At 28.8% G+C, this 21,968-nt stretch overlaps 1 long non-coding RNA gene and 1 pseudogene across 1 annotated transcript; one reads left to right on the top strand and one right to left on the bottom strand.

Annotated features, from left to right (window-relative positions):
• Positions 1-1,922: 1,922 nt before the first annotated feature.
• LOC147801084 (uncharacterized) lies at positions 1,923-6,519 on the top strand. The gene is made up of 2 exons (XR_015430723.1): positions 1,923-4,305; positions 5,331-6,519. It is a non-coding gene; the product is annotated as an uncharacterized LOC147801084 (long non-coding RNA).
• A 4,118-nt stretch (positions 6,520-10,637) lies between these two features.
• Positions 10,638-11,743, bottom strand: LOC147801083 (protein FAM200C-like; annotated as a pseudogene).
• Positions 11,744-21,968: the final 10,225 nt, after the last annotated feature.

The raw sequence follows: 21,968 nt of genomic DNA, 5'->3' as shown, positions 1-21,968 counted from the left end.
ATTCGCACCGGTGACACTGGTTACACGAAAGCAAACTAGTCACGTGACCTCAGTTCGCACCGTAATTTAGGAACGATCGGTGCGGTTAGGTCCAGTTCTGGTTGCTATTAGCAACCAGAAGCAGACGCTCTCCTCTTTCGGAATCTTTGAGAAAAATATATTAGTGATAACAAATTTATTTTTCGTTCTATTATATTTATTTCTTGACCATTCTATTTTTAAATTACTTGTTAAAGAATATATATTTCTAGACTTTTAAAGCTGTTTCATATAATAAAGCAAAATATCATGATTAGTTTCAGTTTATCTTATTTATTTTTTAAGTTTAGTTGATAGAAAGTAAAACTTCAGTTTCTTATTACACATTTTTCCTATTTAAATGTTTATTTTAAAATGCATCCATCATCTCAGTAAGTTTTATATTTAAATATTTAACAAAATTAAAGAGAAAAATAAAAATCTGCTTAGTACAATTTTTATTGTTTTTCTTTGAAATATTTTGGAAATCATATTTTTGAAAAATGAGTGAGTTATGATTTTTTAAATTAAAAAAATATATCTATTTAGCTTGCTTTAAACTTCATTCTTCATGTAAATAGCGTAATTAATTGACTTTAAATATATAAAAAACTTACTTTTATAATGAATTTTCTCAAGAGAGCAACTTTATCTTAATATAATAAGATCTTTTAAAATGTAAATTTGATAGCATTTCAAATGCATGAGATGGCATCTTTGTAATGTCTCTCATTGTAAGCTTAAATGTCAATGACAAACAGTCAAAATAAGTTTAAAATTTGATTGCTAGAATTTAGAAAAATTAACACAGCTTCTATTATGATAGAGATGGTATATAGTGCAATGTTTATGAGCAAATTGACTTCAATTGTGTAATAAATATATTTTCATAGTGAAATTTTTCACGAAAGCTAATTTGTTTACATGAAGAAATTTTAAAGTGAAACTTCCTCAGTTCCTCTAACAGAAATTGAAAATAACCATGTGTTAGATAAGACTAAAAAGATCAAAATCCAGTTGAGAGATTTTTTTCTTAGCTGCAGTTTAAGCATTTATATAAAATAAAAAAGAAGTTAGGTAATTTTTATTAGTGAACATATTGTAAGATATTTTTTATACTAGCCACCTTTGGCGAGAAGTTATATCACCTTTCAAAATTATCTTGTACAATATATAAACTTTAACGGTAATCAAGTCGAATGCAGAGCACATCAGTATTTAAATATTTTAATACTTCAAACCCACCTCCGATCCTAACAGCATAATCAGTTTCAAAAAATATATTAACCAAATTTTTTTCACCTTTTAGCTGTTGCCCCAGTTGAAAGTACTTTGATCACAATTTTAACAAAATAGTTAACACAGAGGAAAAAATTAGATTATTGTATGGTAAAAGAAATCCCTCCTAATACTGGATAATAAAACCAAAATATATAGTATTTATATATTTCATTTTCCCATTCACAAGATAACGATTTTCTGAAAATTCTGGTTTTCAAAATTACCCACACACAATTAATAAAAAATACTTAACTGAAAAGCGGGTTTAAGTGAATAAATTAATTTTAGGCCATGCTCCAAGGTATCATGAAAAAATTATTCAACTTTACCAAACTTAATTTCATATTATAAAACCATATTTTATTTATGGTGTTTATTTCTATAAAATTACAAGATGACTCTAAATAAATACTTAATGCATAACTAACTGTAAAGCTTAGTGTCAAATATTTTTATTAATTTACAAATAGCACATGGACAAACAAATTTGATTAATTACGAGGAGAGAAAAAAGAGCCATTCGGTTTAAAGTCTGAGCATCCACTGCCTGGCATGTGGAGGTGCTGCAAGTTTTTATATAGTTAACATTTCTGTATGAAAAGCTACTTGTTGAATTCTTTTTTTTTTCAAATTTTTTTTTTATTTTACCAGATATTTGAAATTCTATTTTAGCATTAATAGTATTAGCAATAGAAAGAAAATAGTTGTCAAGCCACTTTTCTTGAATTCTACTGTAAAGCACTTATGCTGTTTAAAATTTACTTTGAAACACTAAACAGTGTTGCTAATATATAGAGAAATACCATGGTGCCACATGGGAGAAATATTTATAAATAGATAACATACTTACCTGAAATGAGTTTGTGTTAAAAAGAGAGAAAGATATTATTATAATTTTGCTACAAGTGGGAGCTTTAGTATTCCATCACAACTATACAATTATAGTATTTAAGTAAAAAAAAAATGTTTTAACACAACAATATCATTTTATTGTAAAATATATATGTAAAACTTAAATTATTTAAAAAAATTAAGAAACAAAAATGTTGCAACAAAACAAGAAATGAACTAATGATAAAGTTTAAAGCGTTTTTATTTGTTTACATTCAAAAATAAGAAATTCACTAATATTGTAATCTGCAGATATTGTTGTAATAAAAAATTTTCTATGTTGGACAGAAATATTTAAATTTGTAGTAATATAATTACACATAGTGACAGCAACCTTTGCCATCAAGTTTAAAATCGTTTCAGATAAACTTAACTATTGTTTGCAATTAGTGTGAAATAATGGTGCATACAAAGATGTTTCACATAAAGTTAAATCTCTCTGTCATAACTATTAAGTTGTATTTGTCAAAAATGTTTTAAATCAAACTTTTAAAATAAGTTTAAATATTAACCCGAAAGTTTAAGATGACACAAGCTAGTCAATAATTCACTTATTTCAGTCATTTTTTAAAAAAATTTGCCAAAAGTTAGATTTAGTAGTATAATTAAAAAAAAAAAGTACACAAAACAACAGTTATAAATAAGTGTTACAGAAATTTTCAAGTTAGTGTTATAAAAAATAAATATTTATATTACATATAGATCAATAATCACGTAATAAATACCTTGAATTAAAAAATAATTATCAATAAGAAATAGAAATCTTGAAACAAAAAGTAATGAACTAATAAGAAATGTAAATAGAAGTCGATTTTTTTTAAAAATTTTAAACAGAATCAAAGCTTAAATTAAAAATTTACCAATAACATATAAAATCTTCCTATTTTTCAAAATTATCATGTCATAATATAATACTAGAATGTTTATTATATTGTGATTTTCAGAATTTATTTTAGTTAACAATTATGAAAGAAATATAAATGTTAAAAACCTTTGGCATTAAAAGTCTAGTTCTAATAACACAGGCCAATGAACGACCTTAGTCGTTGGGCTCTATTTAAGATCCTTTTACAAAAACTAAACTTATATATAATATCATCTGTTATTAATCTAAGACATTGATTTGCACGTGTGCTGAAGGAGGTACAGATCAGGATAGATTTCCATATCATCACTACTATGTTGTGGTTATCAGAAATGATTTAATATTATAAAAAGAAATACATACAATACAAATTATAAGCATAATACATTGAAGGCCTAGCTTAACAACTTAGGTCAGTCCCTTTAATGAAACTCATATGATGTATAATATAGTAAAAACTAAAAGCATAATTTGTTATTAAGCTAGGATAATATTATATATGGATATATGGAATATAGAAAGGATATAAGAAAAATTTATGACACAAAAGAAAAGTATTTAACAATCAAATATTGATTGGATTTGTTTATTTTAAAAACAATATACATTGGACAAAAATGTTTATGAATGCATATGAAGTAATAAATCTTTTACTGATTTTAAAGTTCTATCGCTATTACAAATTTAACAATGCTTTGGATAGTTGTTTGATTTACAAAACGATATGTTTATTGAAAATCACAAGTCAAAATTCTTTCGTTGTGAATCTATCAAGTAAATCTAATCACCACACGTATCAAAATTCAGATGAATTCTTAGTCTTGAAAACAAAAACATACTAATATCAGAAATAAAACGTTTATGAATGATATCCATTGCTATAAACAGCATCAAGGCGATTCATCTACAGAATACATTTCCAATAATAATTATTATACTTCAACTTAATACAAGAAAATTTATTTTAAATGATAAAACAAGTTTTTATAACAAATTTATATTAAAATCCATTCAAAAATACAGCGAAATTAGGTAGTGTATAGCGTGAGGATGCCTGTGAATCCTCAGGAAACAGGATGATCCCTCAAGGCATGTTTTCAAGCATGCGCAGTATACTAATCATAATGAGTAACGCCTCCTCCCTGTCCTTCCTAGTCAGATGACTACGCGATAGAAAATGGCGAGAAATGGCATTTCAAAAATGTGACTACTTCAAATTTATCCAAAACTAATCAAGGATTACATAAAGGGTATGTGACTATACTTTATTCAAAATATTTATTATCTGCCTTTTCACTAGAAATTTATACCTCCTTAAGAGTTGAATGATCATTTCTTTAAAATATTTGACTAACGAAAATCTTTATTTGATGTCAAAATGTGCAATGACTGGTGGATTACCAGAGGAAACCCGAATAGAGAATGATTTTTAAATTTAAATATGTTTATGCAATCCTTTGTAATAGTATTTAACGAGCATTTAATAATATATAGAGAAAAGGCAGCAATAAATATATAGAATAAAATATATTTACTACTCATAATACTGTGTTCCCTTTTGTTCACTCATTGACTCAATAGAATATTCATAAGATTGCCATAAATGACATAAGAAAAATAAATAAATAAACATTTCATCAAAGCAATATATTATTTAAGCAATAATGAACTTCTACTCACTGTTATAAAAAAATACTTTATTTTCTTATAAAAAACATTAAATTTTCAGAGTTTATTTCTTATTCCCAAAAATTCGTTTGAAATTAAATATTTATATATAAAAATATAGGGTTTTTTTTTCATTAATTTTACTTCATAAAACTTTAAAATATGCAAATTGATGTCTTTAAAATTTTTACTTTAAACTTCAATTTTTTTTATTGCTATTACAATTAAGGTGACGTTCCCATTCTTTATTACTAAAAGCATTCCGAAAACAAAAAATCCAAAAAAATATTGAAAAAAAATACTTTTTACTTTTACCTTAATCTAAAAATATAACTTCTTAAGAGACATTTGAAATTTTAATTCAAGTACTTAAAAATGTTTCAATCTTCATAATGCATTTGTTTTTTACTCAAATTTATCAATTTCATTTCATATTTTGTTTTTATACTCTTTCATTCAGTTTATAACAAAATATGTTACAATATAAAGATTTAGTTGAATTAAATCATAAAACAGAGTCTTTGCTAGTGTGGATTATATATTTTTTATTCTGTTAATAGATGGCTGCACCAGTTATTTAAAATAAATAATAATAGTTTCTTTTTAGTTAGTGGAGACGTATATCGCCAAAAGATGGCACTGAGATACATTGGAATTTTACTTTTTGTCTGGACTGTCAAATCTAGTGGGAGGGGAGGGGATGTTTGACGGATGCTCCTAAATTAGTGGGAATAGTTTTTTCTTCTTTTTTTTTCTCTCCGTTTTTCCCTCTTACTCCTTTCGGAACACTTAGCAAGGATATAAGAATGATTTCTCGTACTTTTTGTATCTAAATTTTTAAGATGTCTCATTTCACATGTTTCTGTCTTTAGATTTTTGCTATGATTTTTCATTAATAAAAGCACTAGCATATTATCTTTTGGTTATAAAATTAATAGATAATGATGTAAAGGATCATTAACTGGAAAATGAACCTTTTATTAATAAAATTATTCTTTATGTTTGTTATACTTTTTTAATTAACATGCATGAGAATTAGTCCACCCACAGCAAATGTTTGTTTCACATCAGTGTATCATAAATATTCATCGTAGAGTTAAAACCTTTGTTTATTTTATTTAAGAAAATATTTCACAATTTTCTGCAATTGAAAACATTTGATGTTGCACGTAGTACTTTCATTTATTATTTATTCATTATTATTATTATTATTATTTTTTTTTTGCATTCTTTCTTCTACTGAAATTCGATGAGTCACGAAAAAAATGTCTTAAAATAGTCTATAGTGATTTTATTTCCATAATTTTACTTTTTACTATTATAATAATGCAAACTGAGAAAAAAATCTGATTTAGGAACTTTGGATAAATGTTTTGCTTACTCTTTTCATTATCTATAGTACTCATTGTAACTTTAACAGTAAAACGTATTTCAAACTGTTAAAAAAATTTTATATTATAACGTTTTATTTATTTATTATTTTTTTATATATATAAAAATCAACTGCACATATAATATTGAAACTTGAAATATGGTTCTTGCTTGAAATATGGATAATTCAGAGATGCTCTCTGTTTCCCCAATTCCCCATCAAGAGAGAAATCATTAACCCTCTGGCGCTGGCGAAGCTGTAGTGATGCCAGCCGACGCCACTTTCCGTCATTATTAACAAATCCAGAGCCGTTTTTAAGGATGGGCCTGGCCCAAGGCATGTGGCAAATGATTGAATTAATACGTTCTTGTAGAAGGGGACTCGAAACTTGATTTCTAAAGGGGTGGTTTGTTTTACTCAATTACTGCACCAGCTATACAATTCTTGGAAAGGGGATTTTTGTATGCCAGCCAACAACAGTAGAACAATACAAATGTTTCTTTCTATACATACATACTAGAACATACTTTATGTTTCTTTTCATTTTTAAAAAATTAAAATTTTTATATGACAGAAAATTTGAATTATGTGTTTCTAATAATACTTGTTTTCTTAAATGTATTGACCACACCTGTTTTTTGAGAAGCAAGTTTAAAAAACGAAATTAGTAAATTGATATTTTTCTTTTATATAAAAATAATACAAAATTATTATTTGTACAATTAAAATAATTATTATGAATATGTAATTATAAATTTAAAATTTTTAAATTTAGCGAATAAAAAAATATTAACGATAATTCTAAATTTATATTGCAAAAATTCATTTATGAAATCAAAATTCATAGCTACTAATAAATGTATTATTATTATTAAATAAAAAAAATTCCTTTACGATGACATTGTTTGCTTAGAAAATATATTATTATTATTGTTAAATGAAATTCTCCCTAGTGTAAATTCAAAGAATAATAATGAAGGAATTATGAGACTGAAACACTAAAAAAAAATTTAAAACAAATACTTCCATGTAAATAGATGGTATAACAGGTGAATGAAAAACTAGTTTTTGTAAGAAAATTATGAAGTAATTTTGTATTGTAAACAACAAAAATTCTATCCCAACCTATCCTTTATAAAAAATTAAAGCTTCAATCTTGATTCAAATTCTTCATTTTTTTTTTCTTTTTTTAATTTTCCCACGAAAAATCATCTAGCTTCTCTTTCTCACTTTCTCTACTTTTAACTGAAAAAGATAATTTGGAGTTCAGTAATACAATTAGTTTTTAAATTTTCATTTTCAATGTGAAAAAAGTGCTTGAACGAAATACTTGAGTAGTGCTTCGAAAACAAAAGGTTTCAGGGCATTGAGCTATTATCCCTTTATATTTTCTTCTTCATACACTTCTTTTTCTTTTTGATTTAAAAAAGATTTAATTATTTGTCAATCATGAGCATTGAATATGATGTCTGGCAGGAAATGAATCTTAATGATGTGACAGAAGACTCTCAAAAACCATGAAAAGTACTGTTACCTTAAACTTTCAATACTAATTATGTATTAACGCTTTTATAATAATGTATTTGTTTTTCAACCTTAAAGTAAAATAATTTTTTAAAAATGATTTAAGCTAAAAAATTTTTATACTAAAATTAATCATAAAGGACTCCCAAATAACGACAGGCCCAGGGCCCCGAAAAACATTAAAACGGCTCTGAACAAATCAATGACGACAGTCGAACAGCGGCGTTGCCTCACCGATCCAGACTTTACTTATGTTCCCTTATAAAGACTTTACTAATAGATGTTTACAGCTAATCTTTTGTTACTTAATTGCTAGCATGTTATCTTGTTATAAATATGTTTTTTGTTGGTTTTTAAATACACTTTTTAAGTTATGATTCTTCATTTGTCGTCAAAGATGCACACAGTTTAAAAGAAAGAGCGACGTCCCTTTTATATATTTTTTCAGACAGTTTAATTACTAATAGAAACATGGTTTTTTTTATTTTTTAAATACATAAGAAACCGTCTAATAGTTACTAAAAAAATCTGTTAGATTATCGGAATTATATTTCTATTAAAATCCAAAAAAAAAATAGTTTGAAAAAATGTTTTTTTATTTACATTCAAAAATTTAGCAATAATTAATTTTGAAAATTAAAGAAATTTACATGTTGAATTACTTATGTTCCCTTATGTTTAAATGATTACAAATAAGTGCAAATTTGGAAAGGCATTGTTTGGAAGTGCGCCGTCAGTCCATGCTTCGCAATGGACACTTGTATCCTTATCTACATTTAGTTTTCTCTATTTCATAACCATAAATTATTATAATTAAAAATATTAAGTTTTTTACTTATTTTGACTTTAATTATTACGAAATAATAAAAAATATTTTGAATGAAAATTCTGCGTCAAAGGGTTTAACCTTCTACTCTTCACCTGACTGTTATCTGCCGTGGAATATTATCTCTTTTGCATTTCTGTGTTTCTTTTGTTATCTATTTTGTATTGCTTACAAAATTAAATGATATCTTTAGAAAGTTCCAGCAAAATATTTTTTTTTCAATTTCATTATTATTCTTTAATAACTAGTTTGTTCAAATGTAATTTAAAATTCCTACTGTAAATGAAATCTGCAAATTTAAATATAGAACAGCAATGTTTATATAACGAAAAAACGTTTATTGAAACTGTATTAAAAAAGTTATTTTATTTAGCTCTTTTAAAGTATGTGAATAAGCACAATAAATTAGTCAGCTAAAATGCTTGTTAATTATGGTGTAAGCAAAATATTGATTGTACAGCAAAGATATTGCTTGTATTCAGTATTGTCACCTGGAAGAGTCATTCCACAGTATTTTCAGTTAGGGGTTGAATAAATTCAAATTAATGCAGCGAAAAAGCGAGAAAATTATTACTCTCATGATCATTATCTCCACTATTTTCATTTTATGATCAATAAAAAGCAAGGTCACAGAAAGGGATGTTTTATAATGTATTACATTCTCCTTTTTTCCTGACAACCTTAAATATTTCTATAAAAATTTTAAATAACTAACTATTGCTTTTTAATTAAATTGTGATTAATTATTACTCTATTATTTTTCAATAATTACTATTACTTAAAAAATTGCATATAATTTTACTGATTAACTGCTTTTTTAAATAACTATTACTCCACTTAGGCTCCATCATTAAATTCATGCTTGTTTTGTAGAAAGGAAATATGAAGACTGAGTCGCAACGAACATTATCTATATCCATGACCATAATGTCCTCGCAATTAGGCCGTTATCTGGTAAAAAATAATATTGCTCTCGGTTTTTTTTCTTTTTCCTGTTTACATGATATGTTACACGATGTACTAAAAACTGAATTCAGTGGCGCGACAGCCCATAGAGGAATATCTAACTCTTCTTCATGTCAAAAGCAATAAACTATGGTATAGTACATAGGTTCTCAACCTTTTTAACGCTGCCGCCCCCATAAGGAGCAAAAAAAAAGTTTAAACGCCCCTTTTGTGAAAATTCAGTTATTTGGAGCATAGGGTGAGCTGAATTATAAGAGGTAACATTTTTAAGCAATATTCTTACGCGTTAACATTGTTTGGTTTTTTAAAAAAAAATAGTGTGAACGTTAACTCGATACTTTTCTCCCGACAGGTAATCTATTTATTATAATCAAAATAAATACGGTAATGAGAAAACAAACAAAGAAATCTATGCTAAAAAGAGTTATGTAAACTTAATTAGATAATTAAAAAAACATCAAAAATAATTTTTTACACTGAAACGTGGTATCAACCAAGCAATCAAGTAACTATGTCAGTGGGATGATTTTGCTTGATGGTTCAGAGCTAGTTTCTTAACATTCGGTTCAATATTTTCAATGAGGTGAAGACGCAAGTCCCCTTGTTGCACGATTTCGAGTCGATTTCTCTTTTTTGTGACTAGATCCGTCACAGCACAGTCCAGGGTAGAGACGACTTATGTTATCTTGAAGCCAAAATTCTGTGAGACGATCACCATTCTGGAAGCTAGCTTTCAAAGTTTCATAAGTTGAAAGTTCGACCAATTCCTCCTGAATATGAACCTCTGCTGCTTTAATATTCACGTAAGGGTTCATAACCCATTGAGGGACTTCCAGGGTCAACACATCTTTAAAACGATTAGAAAAGCCCATGTAAAAAGACTCAAGATGTTGACAATATTCCTGTATATCACCAGAGGAAATTTCACCATTCTTTTTAAGATCCGATAAGATCGGAAATTGGCTAAACTCATTCCTACCAAAATTCTGCTTCCACAAAATGAGTTTTTTTAGAAAGGCAGAAATAACTGACTTTGAAGTGATCAAATTGAGTTCGTTGCCTTGAAATCTTAAATTAACACCATTAAATTTTGCAAATAAATCCGTCATGTAGGCAACGTCTATCTTAAATTCTAGCAATCTGTCTCTCAGAGCTACATCTTTGTCTTCCAGGAACTCAAGCACAGAGTCGAAAACATTTCAAAACCTATTGAGACAGGAGACAGGTCATAGCTGTCTGAATAATCGATCGTTAAGAGTATTACTGCGAATTTTGTTCACAGCAGAGATAACGTATTGCAGTGACTGATGCAAGCGGTCACTGAGATTTTTTCCAACTAAATGCTGTCTGTGAATCACGCAGTGAGCAGCTAAAATATCTGGTACCTCCCTCTTCAAAAAGGCGATAAACCCACCATGTCGACCCACCATTGCTGGAGCTCCATCAGTGGCAACAGACATAATATTCGTAAAAGTAATGTTTTTCTCTTTAAAATAATCTTTGACAGTGTTAAAAATAGATTCTCCTTTGGTATCTATAATCAAGCTTCGTGCAAAGAGCCTATCTAGAAAAAATTCTCCTTCCTCAACAAACCGGACATACGCCAACAATAAAGCCTCATTACTTGGCAAAGTTGATTCATCAACTTGCAGGGAAAATTCATTCGATATCAAAAGTTTGCATAAGGAATCCTCAACGTCTTCCGCCATCTCATCAATTCGTCGCCGCACTGTATCGTTGCTTAATGGGATATTTTTTATTACATTAGATGCGGCTGGATGATGTAAAACTGTTTCTAAGACTTCCTTAATAGATGGAAGTATCAACTCTTCGCCTATGGTATGAGCCATGGCCAGATTTGGCAATTAATTTTGATATATTATAAGAGGCTATCAGACCATCGTCGCATTTTTGGGACGAGGTTGCTAGTAAGCAGGGTTGGCAAGTTTTTGACACATGACGGTTTTTACCGGTTATTACCATGGTTTTTACCGTCATGTCAAAAACCCCTCTGTCAAAAACCCATAGTTTGGATAAAACTGTATTTTTATTTGGGTTTAACTGCTTATAATTTAAAATTAATTCATTTTTTTGGCAATAAAATTTAAAACAAAGTTGCTAAAAGATATTTAAGAACAGATTTCTGCATTTTCCCCAACATGATTATATCAAAACATACTATTTGAAGTAAAATATTAGGGTACTAATCAAAATTTTCAACATTTCCAAGCATCATTTTGTTTGGCATATTACGTTACTGAAGAATGTCAAGATTGATTACTTTCATTCATAAAATCTTGCTGTGAGAAACACATGTACACATAAAAAGAAAGCCTCATAAAAAAAAACTTTTCTTATCATTTTTGTTTTCAATATTTTACACAGAAATGAGACATGAAAAAGCCTGGGAAATCCTTTTAGAGTTTCCTTGCAACATTGCACTAATCTTTTGTTATCATCATCCTCAATGATCTCGAATCCTCATTATTCTTGAATTTCAGACTCATTCATACTAAACTCAGAAATCGACTCCGACTGGGCAATGAAAAATGTGCAAAATTAGTCACTTGCTATCGTATGCTTCGGCACAGTGACCCCGACTACTGAACATATAATTTTGTTTGTAATTAAGTTTTGTTTAATGTGCTTTTTCAACTGAATAAAAGCTTTTAACTTGACAAAATAGCAGTAATTCTTGACATAGAGTTTGTTAGTAGTTAGAAGTTTTGTTTAGCTTATTTCTAATATTTAAGAAATGCCAAATTTTAAATTCTTCATTTTAGTTCCTGAATTTATTAATAGTTCCAAGCTTTTTTGTTTGTTTGTTTATTTCTATAACAATTAAGAAGTGCAAAATTTTGAATCCTTTGCAAATCAAGCTATAATGATAAAAGTAAGTATCACTATTTTCAATAAGTATATTACAATATTTCTGTATGAATGTATATCCTTCCATAAGAATACGTGTATGTAGTTGCAAAATCAATAGCAATCATTTACAACATTAATTTATAAAGGCAATTATGTGAAAATAATATATTGTCCACCATATGCCATAAATAAGAGAAAACAGTAGGTTTTTGACTGTTTTTACCGGTAAAAACACGGTTTTTACCACTGTCATGTCAAAAACCAGTTTTTGACGGCAAAAACCCAACCCTGCTAGTAAGCCCGAGACCGAAGGTGCCTTCATAAACTTGTCCTTGATGTTCTTTAAAAATGACAAGTCTTTATTCTGTTTGTCAGGGTGAATTTTTTGCAAATGCTCCTGCAAACGAGAGGGTTTCATGGCCTCATTCGATAAAACTTTGTTACAAAGTAAACACATAGGTAGTTGAGAGTTCGACGGTGATTAAACAAATCCAAACTTCCAGTAAGTGGCATTGTATTGACGACACTTCTTTTTGTTAAATGACATTGTTGGCGGCAACAAAATGCAAACGATGAAAAAAAAAAAAAACTATTTCTTAAAATTAATGAATAATATACTATGAAAAACTAATTCACACACGTACCTGGCCAAAGAAATAATGAAATCGAATTGAAACCTGGGAAAAAACTGAAAGGAGTGAATGAAAACGATCATAAGAAATACTGATCAAATCAAACATTCTTACTAAAAGAGCATGCACTTCAATTTCGCCAAATGGCTTGAATGAGTCAGAGCTATAGGAGACAGTCTTAGAAAATCCGATAACAGTAACGGCAGCTGTCTGCCAAAATCTTAATTGTGAATTAATAACCCCCCTAATATTTTTGAGGATCCTAATAAAGCAAAAATGGAATACACTCGAATTTTAAAAAAATAATAATAATTTCCTCTCGTTCTAATAATGATTTTACTCTAAAAAAAAACTAAACAGCATAGCACTTTCGATTTAAAGTTATTAAGCGAATATGAATATCAAATTGACGCCTATCCGTCCAATAGTTCAGAACACAGTAGTCACCCCGCACTAAAATCTAAAAATAGATCTAATGAATATGTAACTCTCGAAGGTCTGTGCCAGTCTAAATTTGATGAAAATAAAACCGCAAATTTGTTGCTCGATAGTAAAAAAAAAAAAAAAAGTTTTATTCAAAATAAATAAGCCGTTCCCAGAAATAAGAAATTTATTAATCAAATTTTCGCCAAACGGCTTTAATGAGTTAGAACCATACGCCAAATGGTTTGAAAAAGTCAGAGGCAAAAATAAATGACTCATGCGCTGTGCAATACTGTTTCGAAACGGAGAAAAGGTGTCGTACAAGTTCGTCTTATTGCTGGTGCAAATGATGTATCGAATATTCTTATTTTTTCATTTAATATTAATTTAAGATTTATTTTACTTATTAAATTAATCTTAATTTAATAATTTTATTTGGGAGTTTTAAAACTAAATTTGAATGACTAACCATGCTCATTGCCCCCCTACAGCCCATAACATATCCAACCCCCCCCCCTACAGCCCAAAACAAGTTCCCTGCCCCTCAGCATACTCCCACCGCCCCCGTAGAGAAACAAGGGTATAGTAAAATAGGAAAATTTGCCCATTTTAGTGAAATATATCAGGAATATTCTGAAAGTGTTATTGATGCGGAAATAAGTTTTATAAGAGTTATTTTAACTCTAAATTTATTTTTTTATTTGCTTTGAACGTGAAAATATTAGCTGTAAAATGATGAATTTTTGAAGCCACGAATTCGAATGGTTCAAATTTGAATTTCTGCTTGTATAAATTCTAAAATATTAAAAAATTAAATACTATAAAAAATTTTAAATATGAAATTTCTTAAAATAATCGTATGCTCATAATTAAATTAAATATTGCATAACATAAAATTCCGAAAACCGCATTATACGTCAAAACATAAATGATCAACGTCGATGGATAGACAATTGCAGTGTCTGCCTGAAAAAGGCAAATTACGTTTCAGCTTATGTAATGCTATTTAATTAGAATTTTTGGTAACGGTTGGCGTCATTCGTTTCGCTTTTTCTTTTTTAGAATTTATTTGTTCCTGATCTTTGATTTTAAATTATTTTAAAAAATAGTTATTTAAAAGTTAAAAAATATTTACATTGAGAAGGAACTATTGATATCTCCGAAAATATTAATTGTAAAAGGGCATTATCTATCGACCTTTTTTTTTCAAGAAATTTTTACACACTTTTTGTTTCTAAAAAACTGTTTGTCTACTTTAAGTTTTATAAACACATTTATATATAAATATACATACGTATACATATTACGTTTGTAAACATATTACGTATCCATAAATATGTATACATGTGTATAGATATACAAATATGAATGCGTATGCATACGTATATGCATAAATACTTAAAATTAACTAACAGTTTTCTAAGAAAAAAAAAGGATGTCCCCTCCTATGTGTGTTGAATAGAATGAGATATGTAACAGGAATCGAATAGAGGGTTTTAAGTTTTTATTCATGCATTTTACATTGCTTATTCCTAATCGTATTTAATTATAAATATTGTTCCCAATGCATTTTTTCTTGCTTATTCTAATGGACTAATATTTAAAATGCGTTTTTTTTTATAAAGTATATTTATTTAAAAGAAACTTCTTACAGCTTTAAAACCAATTATGCCACACACTTGAATTTTATCTCATGCAATTAAGCATGAAAAACTAGATCGAAAAATGTATCTAATGTCTTCAGATAGCCCCTATATAGCGAAGCAAAAAGTGTGAATAAGTAAACGTCAAGAGTAGTTTTTTTTATACATGATTGAGAATTTTGAACTATTCGTTCTATAGCTAAAGTAAACTTTATAAGCAAAATAAATTTCATAAAAATTAAACTAAAACAAATATTAAATTAAGAATAAAGTAAAATATTGATCAATATATTATTACAAAATAGTTTAAAATTATCTCATACATTATTTAATATTTTTAATATCATTTAATATATTAGAACATAACTAAAACGATAAATTAAAATGCCCAAACTAAAATAAGTAATTATTATATTGTAAAATTTATCGTTAAAATGATTTACGTTGCAAGAAATGTTAAAGAAAATATTTCATAAAAATACATAAAATAACACTGCAAAAGAATTAAATATCTCATTAAAGTCCCCATTTTTTATAATAATCAGCGAATCTGAGTTATAACTGTTATAACTAGAACTTAATATAGCTAGACTATTATAAACTGCTGTTTGTAGAAAATGCAACACCATGAAAGAATCATCAGAATCAAATGAAATTTAATGCAGAAACGACTTGTACTGATACAAATAAATGATGAAATTTTCAAAACAAAAGAAACAAATTAAGCGTCCGAAATCAGTATTTGGTGCAGCCACCACGCGCTGCAATAAGTGCTGCTATACGACGTGGCATGGAGTCAAACAGATGTTGAATATCTGCTTGAGGAAGAGAATTCCATATCGCTTGTATGCGCAACCAAAGTTCGTCTTTGGAAACTGCAGGACGCGGATCACGAGTGAGACGCCGACCAACCATATCCCACACGTGCTCAATAGGCGACATATCCAGCGAATAAGCAGGCCAAGGAAGAAGTTGCATGCGTTGTGCTGAACAGAAGTCTCTAACAGTCCGCGCAACATGTGGGCGTGCATTATCCTGCTGAAAGATAGCTCCAGGGATGCCTTGAAGGAAAGGAACGACTTCGGGCTGTAGCACTTCACGGACGTATCTGTTGCTATTGAGATTACCCTCAATTCGTATCAAATTGGATCGTCCATGATACGAAATCGCACCCCAGACCATAACTCCGGGTGTTCGACCACTATGTCGTTCAATAATACACTCAGGAAGGCAGCGTTGACCGGCATAACGTCTAACACGAACACGGCCATCATGGGTCCACAAATTGAAGCGTGATTCATCTGAAAAGACAACTTGGTGCCAATCAGCTCGCCAGTCTCTGTGCTCAAGAGCCCACTGCCGACGCAGCCGTCGATGATCCGCCGTGAGGGGAATCCTGTATAATGGCACCCTTGCACGCAATCCACGGCGCAGCAGACGACGACGAATTGACGAAGCCGACAATTGTACACCTGTAGCAGTAGACCAATGTGCTGCCAGCTGCCTGGAGGAAGCTGTGCGATCATTCACCGCCATGCGGAGCAGGTGTCGATCATCGCGCTCTGACGTCACCTTCTGTCGTCCAGTGCCTGTTTTTCGAGTTGTTCGGTGCTTGTCGGTCCACTGCTTCCAAACTCGCATCACTGTGGAGCTGTTCCGCTGCATACGAGCTGCTATTGCGCGATAGGAAAATCCTCCTTCTCGAAGGCCGATTATCCTCCCTCGTTCAAACTCCGTAAGTTGCTTGAATTTCTTATTCTTCCGTCGTGGAGGCATACTCAGGTCTCACTAAACGTTTGCCACTAACAAATAATCATAGACTATTTTCAACGTCCCGCTACAGCACTTTATTTATACGCTTTCAGCATCAATTCAGAGGGCGCTGCGCGCGCCACGCACGCGATGGCTCTGAAACTTTATTAATTTGCATAATATCCTATAATTGACATTTGCTGCGAATTTCATTTGATTCTGATGATTCCTTCATGGTGTTGCATTTTCTACAAACAGCAGTTTAAGTTCTAGCTAGAAGTTTCTATATAGTATAGCTAAAGAATTGATTTCAGATTTTTTTTATTCCCCTTCTAAAAATGTTTTTCACAAATAATTTCTATCAGAAATCTCTAGGGATGTTTTTAAAATTTTTGTCTATATTTGATATCAAAAAAATTTGCTATGCTCTAGAATTGAATGTATTTTAGTTGATTTTAAAACTATAAATTAGATATCCCAAAGTTACTTCACCCAAGGCACCCTAAGTGCTCATGTGGTAATTTTCAATCACAGAAGTTTTTTTTTTTTTCTTATTGTAGGCAACAGAAATCAATTATATATTTATGTTTTTTGTGTTATGTTTTTTTTTTCAAGTTCATGAATAGCTAAAAAAATAACTTCATAAACACATCAGGGATATTGCTCTAAAAATTTATAATAACAATTTAAAATAATTTGAAACATTAGGTGATTAAGTTTTAATGAGATCTTTTAATATGATACGTATATTAAGATGTCAGACGGTAATAAGTTTTTGAGAAAAAGTGAAAATTACTTCTCCCATAAACTAACATGGATGTAGATTATAGCTAAAAACGATGCCAACAGTCTTAAATCAACTAAACCAATCGAATAAAACTCTTTTAATTAGACACGCTTTTCTATAAATAGCCTTTTAGACTAGTAAAATTTATGGTCCGTGTTCCTTTTACTTGCCCAAGGGCGCCCCTGGGACTTCATGATGTTTTTGGAAGTGCGAACAATCAAAGGAAAAGAGGGGAGCAAATTGAAAAGGAAATGAAAGTTGAGTGCCTAAACACCTCATTGAAATGTAGAGAATTTGGTTTCCGGTCACTTTTTGAGTATCACAATTTGAAAAAAGAAAAAAATATATACTATTTATTCAGTATAATATATTTATTTTAAAAGATTTACAAGGCAATGTGTTTCTTCGTAGATTTTTGTTTTAATACAATTAATTGGAACTCAAATTTTCAAGAGCTAATCCCCCCCCCCCTGATTGCCTGGGACCCCAGGCGCCAAAGAGAATTTAAAAAAGAAGAAGAAATAAAAGTACATGAAATGCTCTTGTATGTTCTAAAGCATTCTAAATGGCATTTTCTTTGCAGCTGTCAAATCTTTAAAAAAATAAACCACCGTTTTTGTTTTATGCAAATACACACTTCAGTAAATGAAATAAAATAACAAATGTTCTTAAATACTAATTATTTTAACTAATAACACCTCATCTACCACTGCGGGGGGGGGGGGAGAATACACGAGGTTTAAAGACGCACGATTCCAGAATTAATAAATTTCATCTATATTGACGAGCCTTCTACGGCCTGCGGTCTTTCTTAAACATATAAATAAAATAAAAACATGAATAAAATAAAAACTATACATTTTTTTCACAAAAAAGGAAGAAAAAAATAAGGAAGAAAAAAAGATTAGGAATTTTAAATTGCAAATGAGTCTTTGAACGCGCCAAATCTAAATGATTGTAGTTTTTTTATAGCTCTTTTCGTTGTTTTTTACTACAAATTTTCATAGTTTTTAAAATCCCGATAATTTTACCTCGGCAGAATTAATGCGTGAATTTCGAATTTTAGTAATGCTTTTAAAGCTCTTTATTTCAGTCCATTTCAAAGTTAATTCAAGTTATTTTCGATCGCGTTTCATCGGAAGTAAAATTTTCAAGAGCTACCCCACCCCCCTGAGTCGGATTTCCAAATGTTTCTTGTCCGATCTCTTAAATGCAATATTATAACGGCTCGAGACTTTCAAATCGGGCAAGTAATAATCTCTTTTGAAGTACGTTATTTATGTCAGTCTTATCGTAAAAACAGGCTATTTTTCCATTGCTTGTTTTCGGCAATACGCATTTTCTCATGGTTTTGAAAATACCATACTTTTAATATATATTAACACGACACTAAATCGCGAATATGCACTTGATTTGTGCCAAATTCATCAAAAATCTAAGAGATTTTTTATTGTTCTTTCAACTGTTATTGCTAGGCTTCTCCACAGGGTTTCAAAAATCCTGTTATTTTTAATCCGGCAATAAAACGACTTGCAACTTTCGAGGCATTTTAATCATTAATTTTGATGTGTTTTACTACTGCCGATTTCATCGTCCATCCAGCATGTTATTTTATAATCTTTTTTTCTTCTTTTAAAATAGCCATTATTTCCCTTTTTTGATTTTTTCAATACAATAGCATTATTACAAAACGCAAAATTCGACTATAGGATTTAATGCGTTTTTAATTTTTTGAGCTTAATTTCTAATTTTTGGTAGTTTAAAAAAATAAGAAGAAAAAACTTTTATGATTTAATATTCATGAAATCTCTTATAATTCACTAATTAGCAATGTCCTAAGGTTAAGAATATATAGAACTTAATCCTAAATTAATATTAAATCTTATTTTGAGCAATTATGCGTGTTTTTTTTTAAAAATTTTATTTTAAAATTTAAATTACCCCATACGATTTCTTTACTTAAAATATTTACTTTGCAGTTATGTTCTCAAAAAATATTTATCTCTTTATTTTTTACTTTCATTCAAGAACATTACAGTTAATTGATTTTAAATTATACTTTTATGTTACTTGATGTGATATAAAACTGTTATTTTTTTCCCATCTTTATATTTTTCGATAAATCTATCTATTTATTCATTTATTTTTGATAAAAAGGAAATATTTTTATTTATGACAGTATAATTTTGGTTTTCTTCAGTTGTTAATGCTTAAGAGAATTTAATTTTATGCAAATATATTACAAAGCTAACTGATAAAAAGAAAGAATTAGTTGAATGAATTAAGATAATAAAAAATAATTATAATTATTTAAAAGAATTTAATTTAATAGAAATTTATCACTTAGTGACTGATGAAAAGAGCTGTGTGTAAAACACTTATGTTTACATTAAAATTATATCTAATCTATTCAAATACTTGGAACGTAGCCCTTCATTCAGAATGGTAGTGCACTCTACTATAGATGAATTCAATGTTGTTACTCAGTAACAATGTACTTTTCTAAATTTCGCCTTTTCATCGCGATTATTAATTCTTTGCTAATTCATATAAAAATAATTTAAATTAAAATCTATAAATTTTTATAAATTAGAATAAAATGAATGATTATAAATTAAAAATAAAATGAATGACTATAAATTCCCGATTATCTCTTCACAGTGTTCTTGTCTCATATAATATATTTTTCAAAAAATTGTGTTTAGTCTAAGATTGAGTGCATTTATAATTTTTGCTGTGGGGGGGGGGGGCGCACCTAAGTCTAAAACATAATCAAATAATATTAATTCTCAGTCTTTAAGCCAGGATGTAAACATTTCCATTACAAAAATACCTGTTAGAAAAGTATATCAATTTTGAATTTTTTCACATCAAAACTTTAAAATAATGAATGTAATTGAGAAGCAAGAAAATATGGACAATAGGAATTTTTTTTGATCAGTAAAACAAAACTTAATGGAAAAATTATTTTTGATATAAATGTGGCATGTGTACAGATGGATGGAAATGGAATTTCTGAAGTTGAAAACAAATTGTAAAATTTGTATTGGAATTTTTTTTTTTTAAAGATTACGTTACATTTGAATTTTCAACTGTGTAAGAATTAATCACTTTTAATGAATAAAACGTGGAAAAAAATGCATATAATTATTAAATATAATCTAGTTTAAAGAATAAATGTGTTAGTCGAACAACATTATCACAATAAAACTTAATATTGATATTTCAACTGTAACTGTTGTACCTATTTTCGAACTTATTAATTATTCTTACTGTTCATGTATTTCATTTCAATTTTCAAACTCAGCTGTTTACTTGAACAATAGGGCAAAAATCTTAAACAATTTTTATCACAAAACATATTTATAATGAAACTACATAAATTATTTATGCTACGTCCTGTGATTGCTTTTTTTAGGTGCACCTAAATACTTTTCATTTTTGAATGCTTATAAGTTTAATTTTTTTAACTCTAATCTGAAATATTTAGGATCCTCTCAATCATCTTATCTTTCATAATTTATTGCTACCAGCTGTCGAGTAAACAGCCTATTTTGTAAGTTTTTCGTTCATGCGTATCCTTTCTCAAAAGGTTGGTGAAGGGAAGGGAAGCATCAGTTAAAAAAAAGTTTAGATAGAAAGATAGTGGTGGTGCCATCTACAGAGGCGTTATTGAAATATAAGAAATTTTTAAAATGATTTGTGTAAATTTGTAATTAAATACATTGAGTTTGGGAAAAGAATACAAAAATTATGTGCTAATTAATTCGAATTATGTTAGTCAATTTAATGCAAAAATTTCCTTATTTTGTCGATGATTTTAATCAAGTCTATTCAATTTCGCATTGAAGTTAAAAATATTGGCCCAAACTTTTTAAATTCATTACTTTGTCATGAACTCATACTCCCCTCAAATATGACGGAAAATTTACCTACACTCAATAAATAAGTGCCTCAAATTTTACATTATTGCTTAGTCTAATTAAGGAAACATGCTTTATATTAGTCACACCAATTGTATCACGAGTATGCTTGGGTCACATTTTGTTATGATTATGAAATATTTCTTTTGTATTTTTTATTAAATAATCATGTGAAGACTCTTGAGTCAATGAAAAACGAGTGAACAAAAGAGATCTTATTATGAGCAGTAAATATATTTTATTCAATACATGAAATGCTGCCTTTTCTTTACATTGAATGATCGTTAAATACTAAGGATTGTATAAATATATTTGCACTTACAAACTATAAATAATTTATTCGGATTTCTGTTCGCAATTTTTGCATTTTAACGTCTTAATCACCAGTCATTACATTGCACATTTAACATCAAATAAAGAAAATAGGAAAGAAACTGAACATAGATTCTTGCAAAGCTTTTTATTTATTCAACGTTCATTAATTAATTAAAAAAGATGATCATTCAACAACTAAGGATATACATAT

The sequence above is a fragment of the Parasteatoda tepidariorum genome, chromosome 12 (genome assembly GCF_982258835.1).
Source record: "Parasteatoda tepidariorum strain Cologne lab strain chromosome 12, Ptep-v5.0, whole genome shotgun sequence".
Classification (NCBI taxonomy): Eukaryota; Metazoa; Arthropoda; class Arachnida; order Araneae; family Theridiidae; genus Parasteatoda; species Parasteatoda tepidariorum.
This window is presented reverse-complemented; position numbering and strand designations above follow the sequence as displayed.